This window comes from Sus scrofa, chromosome 15, assembly GCF_000003025.6.
Source record: "Sus scrofa isolate TJ Tabasco breed Duroc chromosome 15, Sscrofa11.1, whole genome shotgun sequence".
In the NCBI taxonomy this organism is placed as follows: Eukaryota; Metazoa; Chordata; class Mammalia; order Artiodactyla; family Suidae; genus Sus; species Sus scrofa.
This window is the reverse complement of record NC_010457.5, coordinates 129533677-129541891: the sequence shown is the minus strand read 5'-3', so window position 1 is coordinate 129541891 and position 8215 is coordinate 129533677.

The window sequence follows — 8215 nt, the reverse complement described above, 5'->3', positions numbered from 1 at the left end:
TGGAACTAGAGAATCTCATACTGAGTGAAATGAGCCAGAAAGACAAAGACAAATACCATATGATATCACTTATAACTGGAATCTAATATCCAGCACAAATGAACATCTCCTCAGAAAAGAAAATCATGGACTTGGAGAAGAGACTTGTGGTTGCCTGATGGGAGGGGGAGGGAGTGGGAGGGATCGGGAGCTTGGGCTTATCAGACACAACCTAGAATAGATTTATAAGGAGATCCTGCTGAATAGCATTGAGAACTATGTCTAGATACTCATGTCGCAACAGAAGAAAGGGTGGGGGAAAAAACTGTAACTGCAATGTATACATCTAAGGATGACCTGACCCCCTTGCTGTACAGTGGGAAAATAATAAAAAAAAAAAAAAAAAAGAAATGAAAGTAGTTTAAGAGACTTCTGGGACATCATCAAGTCTATCAATATTTTCATTAAGGGGGTGTCAGAAGGATAATAAAGAAAAAAGGTGTAGAGATATTATTTGAAGAAATAATAGATGAAAATGGTACAGAGAAGTTATTTGAAGAAACAATAGATGAATAATAACTTGGGAAAGGAAACAGACATTCAGGTTCAGGAAGCACAGAGCATCCCAAACAAGATGAACCCAAAGGGGTTTACACAGGACACATTAATTAAAATGGCAAAAATTGAAGATGAAGAGGGACTTAAAAGAAGCAAGAGGAAAAGCCACCAACCACATACAAAATAACTCCCAAAGACAAGAAGCTGAATTTTATGCATATATCTGTAGGCTAGAAGGGAATGACATGAAATATACAAAATAATGAAAGGAAAAAATCTAGTACCAAGAATACTCTGCCTACAAGGCTATCATTCAGATTTGAAAGAGAGATAGAATTTTACAGAAAAGCAGAAGTTAAAAGAGTTCTGTGTCACTAAACTACCTTTACAAGAAAGGTTACACAGACTTCTCTAAGCAGATAAGAAAAAATTGCAACTAGAAACATAAAAATTGCTAAAGGAAAAATCTCATTGGTAATGGCAAATGTACAGTATGGAGAGCAGGTCAACCACTTATAAAGCTAGTAGAAAGCCTAAAAGGAAAGTATCTAAATACTCCAAAACTGTCTAAATCCACAATAAGTTATTAAGGGGTACACAAAACAAAAAGATGTACAATTTGATGTCAGAAATATTACACGTGAAGGAGACAGTGAGAGATCATCAACTTAAAATATTCTTATATATTTATATATGAACGTCATGGTAATCGGAAACCAAAATTTGTAACAGATAAGAACACACAAAAGAGAAAGGAATCCAAACATAATGCTAATGAAATCTGTGTTTCTTTAGTGTTATGAATGAACTAGAAAAATAAGAAAACAATAATCAAAACAATAATAATCCCATACGTACCAACAATTGATTTAAATATAAATGAAAATGAAAAGAAATATGGAATATAAATACTTAGACAAAGTAGACTGAAACAATACCTGTAGCAAGAAACAAAGAAGGACACTAAATTATGATAATGGGATGGATTGAACAAGAAGATATAGTAATTGTTATATACACAACTAACATTAAGAACTCCTAAGTACATAAAGCAAATATTAACAGACATAAAAAGAGATGAAATAAATAAAATAAAAATAATCCAACTTGAAGGAAAGAGTAAACCTGTCACTGCAGATAAAATGACACTATGTTAAGGAAACCCTAAAGATGCCACCTAAAGCTATTAGAACTAATAAATAAATGCAGTAATTTCACCTTATATGAAATTAATACTCAGAAATTTGTTGAATTTCTATACACTAACAACAAAACTGTAGAAAGAAATTAAGAAAACAATCACATTGACAGTCACATCAAAAAAAATACTTTGGAATAAATCTAAGAAGGTTAAAAAAAACCCTATACTCTGAAAATTAATGAAAGAAATTAAAGATGATAAAATCCAATGGGAAGATATACCATACTCATGGACTGAAAAATTAATATTGTTAAAATGACCATAGTACCCAAGACACTCTACAGATTCAATGCAATCCCTATCAAAATACCAATGGCTTTTTGCACAGAACTAGAACAACTAATTCTAAAATTTGTATGGTGACTCAAAAGATCCTGAACAGCCAAAGAAACCTTGGAAAAAAAAAAAAAAAAAAAAGAAAAACCAAAGCTGGAAGTATCACACTAACTAATTTCAAACTATATATACTACAAAGCTACAGAACAGTATGGTAGTGGAATAAAAACAGACATAGATATCAATGGAACAGAAGTGAGACCCCAGAAGTCAACCCACACTTACTTGGTCAATTAATCTATGACAAATGAGGTAAGAATATACAATGGAGAAAAGACAGCCCTCTTCTAGAACTAGTATTGGGAAAACTGGACAGCTGCATGCAAAAGAATCAAATCAGACTAATTTCTCACACCATATACGCAAGTTAAAAATGGACTAAAGACTTAAATATAAGACCCGAAATCATAAAATTCCTATAGGAAAACACAGGCAGTATGTCCTTTGATATTGGTTTGTAAATGGTGGGAGATGGACAAAATCAATAAACACAGGGCAATAATACTCTCTCCAGGAAGACTTCCTTTGCCTCCCTTTAGTTTCTCTCATCTCCCCAGACCCAACCACAACCCCTGTTGCTGCATGGATCCGAGGCACATTCTTGTGCAGGTCAGTACTGCCTGAAAAGGGTTTGAGCCCCCTGTATGTATTCCATATTTTTTTCCAAAAAAACCCCCTCAATTTCCTAGTTATATTGCTCCCATAACAGCTGATCAGTATATGAAAATGAGACATTGAAAGGCTGCAACACACAGACTTCTAAATAAACAATTGTCTCCTCTTATTCCAAAGATACAGGTAATATTTATATCCCTAGAATTAGAAATATCTTTAAGTATTTTTCAGAAAAATAAATCTCTCAGTATAAATAGCTACTGACATAAAGGCTGGTGATGAAATTATAGCTTCCATTGAGAAGGTTAAAGACTCATTTTTGTGTTCCTTTGGGAACTGCATATGAAAGTTCCCAAGGTAGGGGTTGAATCAGAGCTGCAGCTGAGGCCTATGCCACAGCCACAGCACCTGCCAGATTTAAGCTGCATCTGTGACCTACGCTGCAGCTTGTGGCAACACCAGATCCTTAACCCACTGAGCAAGGCCAGGGATTGAACCCACATCCTCATGGATACTATATTGGGTTTTTAACCAGCTGAGCCACAACAGGAACTCCCAAGACTCATATTTTAATATAAAATATATATAAAACATTTTTCTTACAGTGTGTTGAACTATCTACATCCATGTGTATACATCCCCTTGGATATATACTAACTACTGAGACAAATAAAAACTAACCTTTGATTTGCAAAGGTTTATAATGTAGCATAATGATAAACTGCACATTCTAAGACTGCAATAAATACTAAATGAGTAAATAAATGATTGGATAAAAGGATGAATTCAATTTGGGCATCTTGCAAATATTTGACTTCACATTTCAGCATACACTTTCATATTTATTTCTAATCTTTATGAAAGTAAACATTCCAAGTTATGTTAAAGGGCTCTGGTAAATATACCTGTGTAACATTAAGTCTTAACTGCTAGTTATACTGTTTTAAAATCAGTTTGTGTTTTGAAATCTAATAATTCAACCTAGGTGATAAACCTGTGGGGTAGGACAACAAATCAGTAACTAAAGAAGTCAATATATCTAAATTATTTAAAGGATTATTAAACATATATTTCTTGCTAAATCAAAAGGAACCTCATTTTATTTTCTTTCCTACTTATTTTTCTAAGCCTTATCTTAATTCTTCTTGATTTTGAAAAAGGTAAAAATCAATGCTAGTTAGATTATTAGTTTGCTGAAACATAAATTTTTGTGACTTTACTGAATTTTCATAAATTGTCAGAACTCCTTTGTATTATAAAAATATGCCTTTGTTTTTCATATATTCTGCAACAATTTTTGTCAGTTTATACTTGTTTGACTTTCAAAATAATTATCTTGAATATTTAGAAAGTTTTAGCAAGTCAAATTTACATTCTTTTGTGGCTTATCATTTTAGTGACATGATTAACTCAAGATTTTAAAAAATAATCTCTTGTAATTTCTTCTAATGAAATTTTTTTTTTTTTTTGTCTTTTTAGGACTGTACCTGCAGCATATGGAATCTCCCAGGCTAGGGGTCAAATGGGAGCTGTAGCTGCTGGCCTATATCATAGCCACAGCAACACCAGATCCGAGCCACACCTGTGGCCTACACCACATCTCATGGCAGCACTGGGTCCTTAACCCACTGAGCAAGGCCAGGGATTGACCCCACATCCTCATGGATACTAGTCAGATTTTTTACCACTGAGCCATGATGGGAACTACTCTTCTAATGCAATTTTGATTTGATAAATATTTGTAGAAATAATTTTAATTTATCGATAACGTGTATTGAACTTATTTTTAAGAAAATACCTAAGAGAAACAGGTCCTCTGATTTTTTCCAAAGCATATTAGATACATTTTTTTATATTTGAATTTTGATCACCTGGAACTTTTTTTATTAAGTCCAATGCAGTAAGAATCTTATTTTCTTTCTAAATGGCTAACCAATATTAATAATTGATTAAATCCATGTTTCACCAATTATTTAAAATGCCATAATCATTATATGTAAAATTTTCATACCACAGTCAGAAGTTCAGTTCCTTTTATTTATTTCTGTTTCTTCCTTCCAAATGTTTTAATTAGTATAACATTTTAATACACTATAATGTCTAGTCAAATCGGGGTCCTGCTCCTATTACTTCTCATTTTCAGAGCAATCCTGGATAGTTCTTTTTTTGAAAAAAACTTTTAGCTTCAAATTTTCTTTCTAAAATCCCACAGAACAAATTCCTACAGATACTTTAACTAGATGGCTTTGAGTTTATGGACTAAGATAAGGAAAACCACATCTTTATGTTGGGGAGATGGCTCGGATGGTCAGTGTAGGAAAATGAGACACATGAACATGAGGAGATCTCAACAAGTCTCTTTACTTCTGCAGAAGGGCACAGATACTCAAAAGGCACGTGCAAAGAAGAAAAGACCCTCTCTCTTTATCCCTAACGCAGGTGATGCACCTGTCCCCTTCCCATTGGTCAGGTCAGGGTGCACATTCTTCTAGCTTGGCTAATTTGAAACAAATTGTTTCTGGAAGAAGAGGGAAGGGGGGGCGGTCACAGGAGTGTGTTTCAGCCGAAACTGGAGCAAAATGGGGTAACCAAGATTTCCTTTGATAGAAAAGACATTATGTTACTTTCCACATTTACAAAAGTTTTGATCCTCTGGTCAAATAAGTTTTTCCAGTGACTTGCATAACTCAATAAAAATGCCATCAGGCTGGAGCCAAAATAGAACTTAAACTTCCTTCAATCTTGACTATGTTTGGGGATGGATTTAGGAATGAGAGTCTGAAAAAAAAAATTCTATCTTATACAATCTATTCTGTGAAAATTAGGTTGGTCAAAGACTTCTCAAGGAATATTTTTGCCAATCCAGGATGACCTAAATAATTTATAAAAATAGATTGCCCCTTGAGCCATTAGAGAACTATTTTGAAGATAAATGGCACCAGAGAAAGACATTGCTCCTCTTCACCCATGAAGCAATTAACTCCCGTCTCTAACATGCAGGATGTGTTTTCCTCCGCAGTCTATTGGGATTTCACTGAACCAGCCACACTTGGTTGCTTGATTCACAGTAGGAGCAACAACATGCTTTTGTCAAGAGGCTGTTTGGGGCTTGTCTGGGCAAGCAGCTTGAGGCCTTGGATCTGTACTTAAATAAAGGGCCACTAAAGGATTAAGCTGATCCCCTGGCCAGCAGTAACTCTATTTTCTAACCAACTGAGCTAACCAGCCATGGATATCTTCTACACAGTTTATGCTTATTTTCTTTCTATGCCGCCTCGACTTTTCTGAAATAGGAATGGGTGCTGAACTCCTTTGATATATTCCTATTTGTTCAGAAATGTGAAGTTCAATAGATTGAATGGGATGCAGTGAAACGTTTTTTAAATATCACTCATGAAAATTAGAAAAGTAACACATGCTTATTTTAACCATTCAGACAATTGCCCTAACGATTTAAAGAATAAAGAAGCCTTTGACTTCATGCCAACCTTTCAAAGTACGCATGACTATCTACTTGATTTTGAGGTTCATAATCACTGCAATAGTTACTTCTAATGAGATACAGATATATATTATTTGGGAAAATAATTTATTCCTGGGATAGTGTTCATCACAGGAGAAAATATAATAAAGCTTAGTAACAGCATGACAAAAAGAAAGCTCTATTGTACAGAGAAACTGAAATATTTCAGATAAGATAGATAAACATATAACTGAACTGAACTTGTGAAAGTAGCATTATCATATAGTTTATTTCAAAGATCATCATGAGAAATGCTATTCTAAGGGTTCCTAAAATAATTAAAGAATAAGATTTGGAAGTAATCTTAGAGATTACCTATCCTAATCTTGTTTGACAGATAAGAAAAAAATATAGCAGTTGCAAAACTACACAGCTAGTGTCGTGCTATACATATTTAATAAAATTTTGTTAAATAAAACCTCACACCTTCAAGTGTGTTTACTGTCAGAATAATTGATCTGCCTCAAGTCAAAAAATATTTTATTTGTAATTAACCCAGAGTTGAATGCAATGTCAACTAAAAAAATCCACAGCTTGAAAGTTGAGAGTTAAGTTTTATTTGGGGTGAAATTAGGACTTAAGCCTGGGAGTCCAGTGGCATCTCAGGTAGCCCCAAGAAACTGCTCCAAGGCTTTAAGGGAGGAGCTAGGATATTTAGGAGTTTTTGCACAAAGGGCAGGGAGCTGGACCAAAAGAGGCCTGGGCTCACTGAAATCATTCCTTTGTTATGCACATCAGCATTGGGGCCAGTATCCTGAGTTTTCACAGCCTGCAGGACTCACTGGCTTTCACCCTTGGAAATGACGGCCCTTAGAGAAGACTGTGACATTCTTTATCCTTAATTACAGACTGCGCTGAAATACCACCCAAGGAGGAAAAGGGGGAACATCAGGGTATAATAAAGGTGAGGGGAGCTGCAGGCAGCACCCACACATTTTACAAAGGTTTATTGCTGATCTCCTGAAGGTTACTGCCAGTCACAAGGAGCAGACATCCCCATGAAGGATTTTAGTGTTTTTCAAGATATGAGGAGATGCAAGCATTGGGCACATAAAATCTTCTCCTAAAAATATCTTGACTCTCTGAAGATCTGTTCTTCCCATTTTCCCAGAGTACAGAGTGCCTCACTCCTGGGCTCCACCCTGACTCCACTCAGGGGGTGCTGCAGATGTGCAGCTGCAGTGGCTCATGTTTTACCCCATGTAGAGGCTGATGGCAAGTGCCAAACTTCAGTTCACAATGAAGAATCATTTTAACAATATCTCTGGTTGAGAATAAAACAAGCATGAATACACCCTAAGTGATGCAATTGCTCAGTATCCTTACCTACTGAAGAGGTTAAATTGGCGCTTTCTCTTTGAGGTCTTATGTAAATACCTAAGGCAAGGAAACGTGACTGTACCTGAGGGTGAATGAAAAACTGTATTTGCATAAGTGCTAATGTATGCAGGCTTAAACATACATGTTGTGAAATCAACCTCACCTCCCTGATCCCGAGGTAGAAATACATTTCGGAGGTTTAACAATGCCCTATTGAGTACCCAACAGGACTATATAATTACTACTTGTTTTATGCAGTAATTATATATCTAATAATATTTTTTCTTTTTTTTTTTTTTTAAGGAAAGAAAGCTCCTGTCCAGTTTCTTCTGAATTTGTGGTTGAGCACCCTGGGCAAGGCATGTAGGGCAAGTGTGGAGATTCTGGTCCCCGGGAAGGAGAGAAGATGGTCTGCCCATCTTGACAACTATCTGCTTTCACTTGCTTACTCTGTATTTAAATCTGCGTGATTAAAATACGGGCCTGCTAATGGAAAAGGGCTGGCAGAGATTTCTGACAACTGCATATTTAACTAGCCAGCAGCGATACTGCATATGCCACTATATCTGTCAGCACTTTTGCGTTTGCCAGGAAGAAGAGCAAGAAAACCGCACTTGAAATATCAGGCTCAGAAAATCATTAGGCCAACCATCCATGCTAATAAAGAATAAACATGTTTTTCC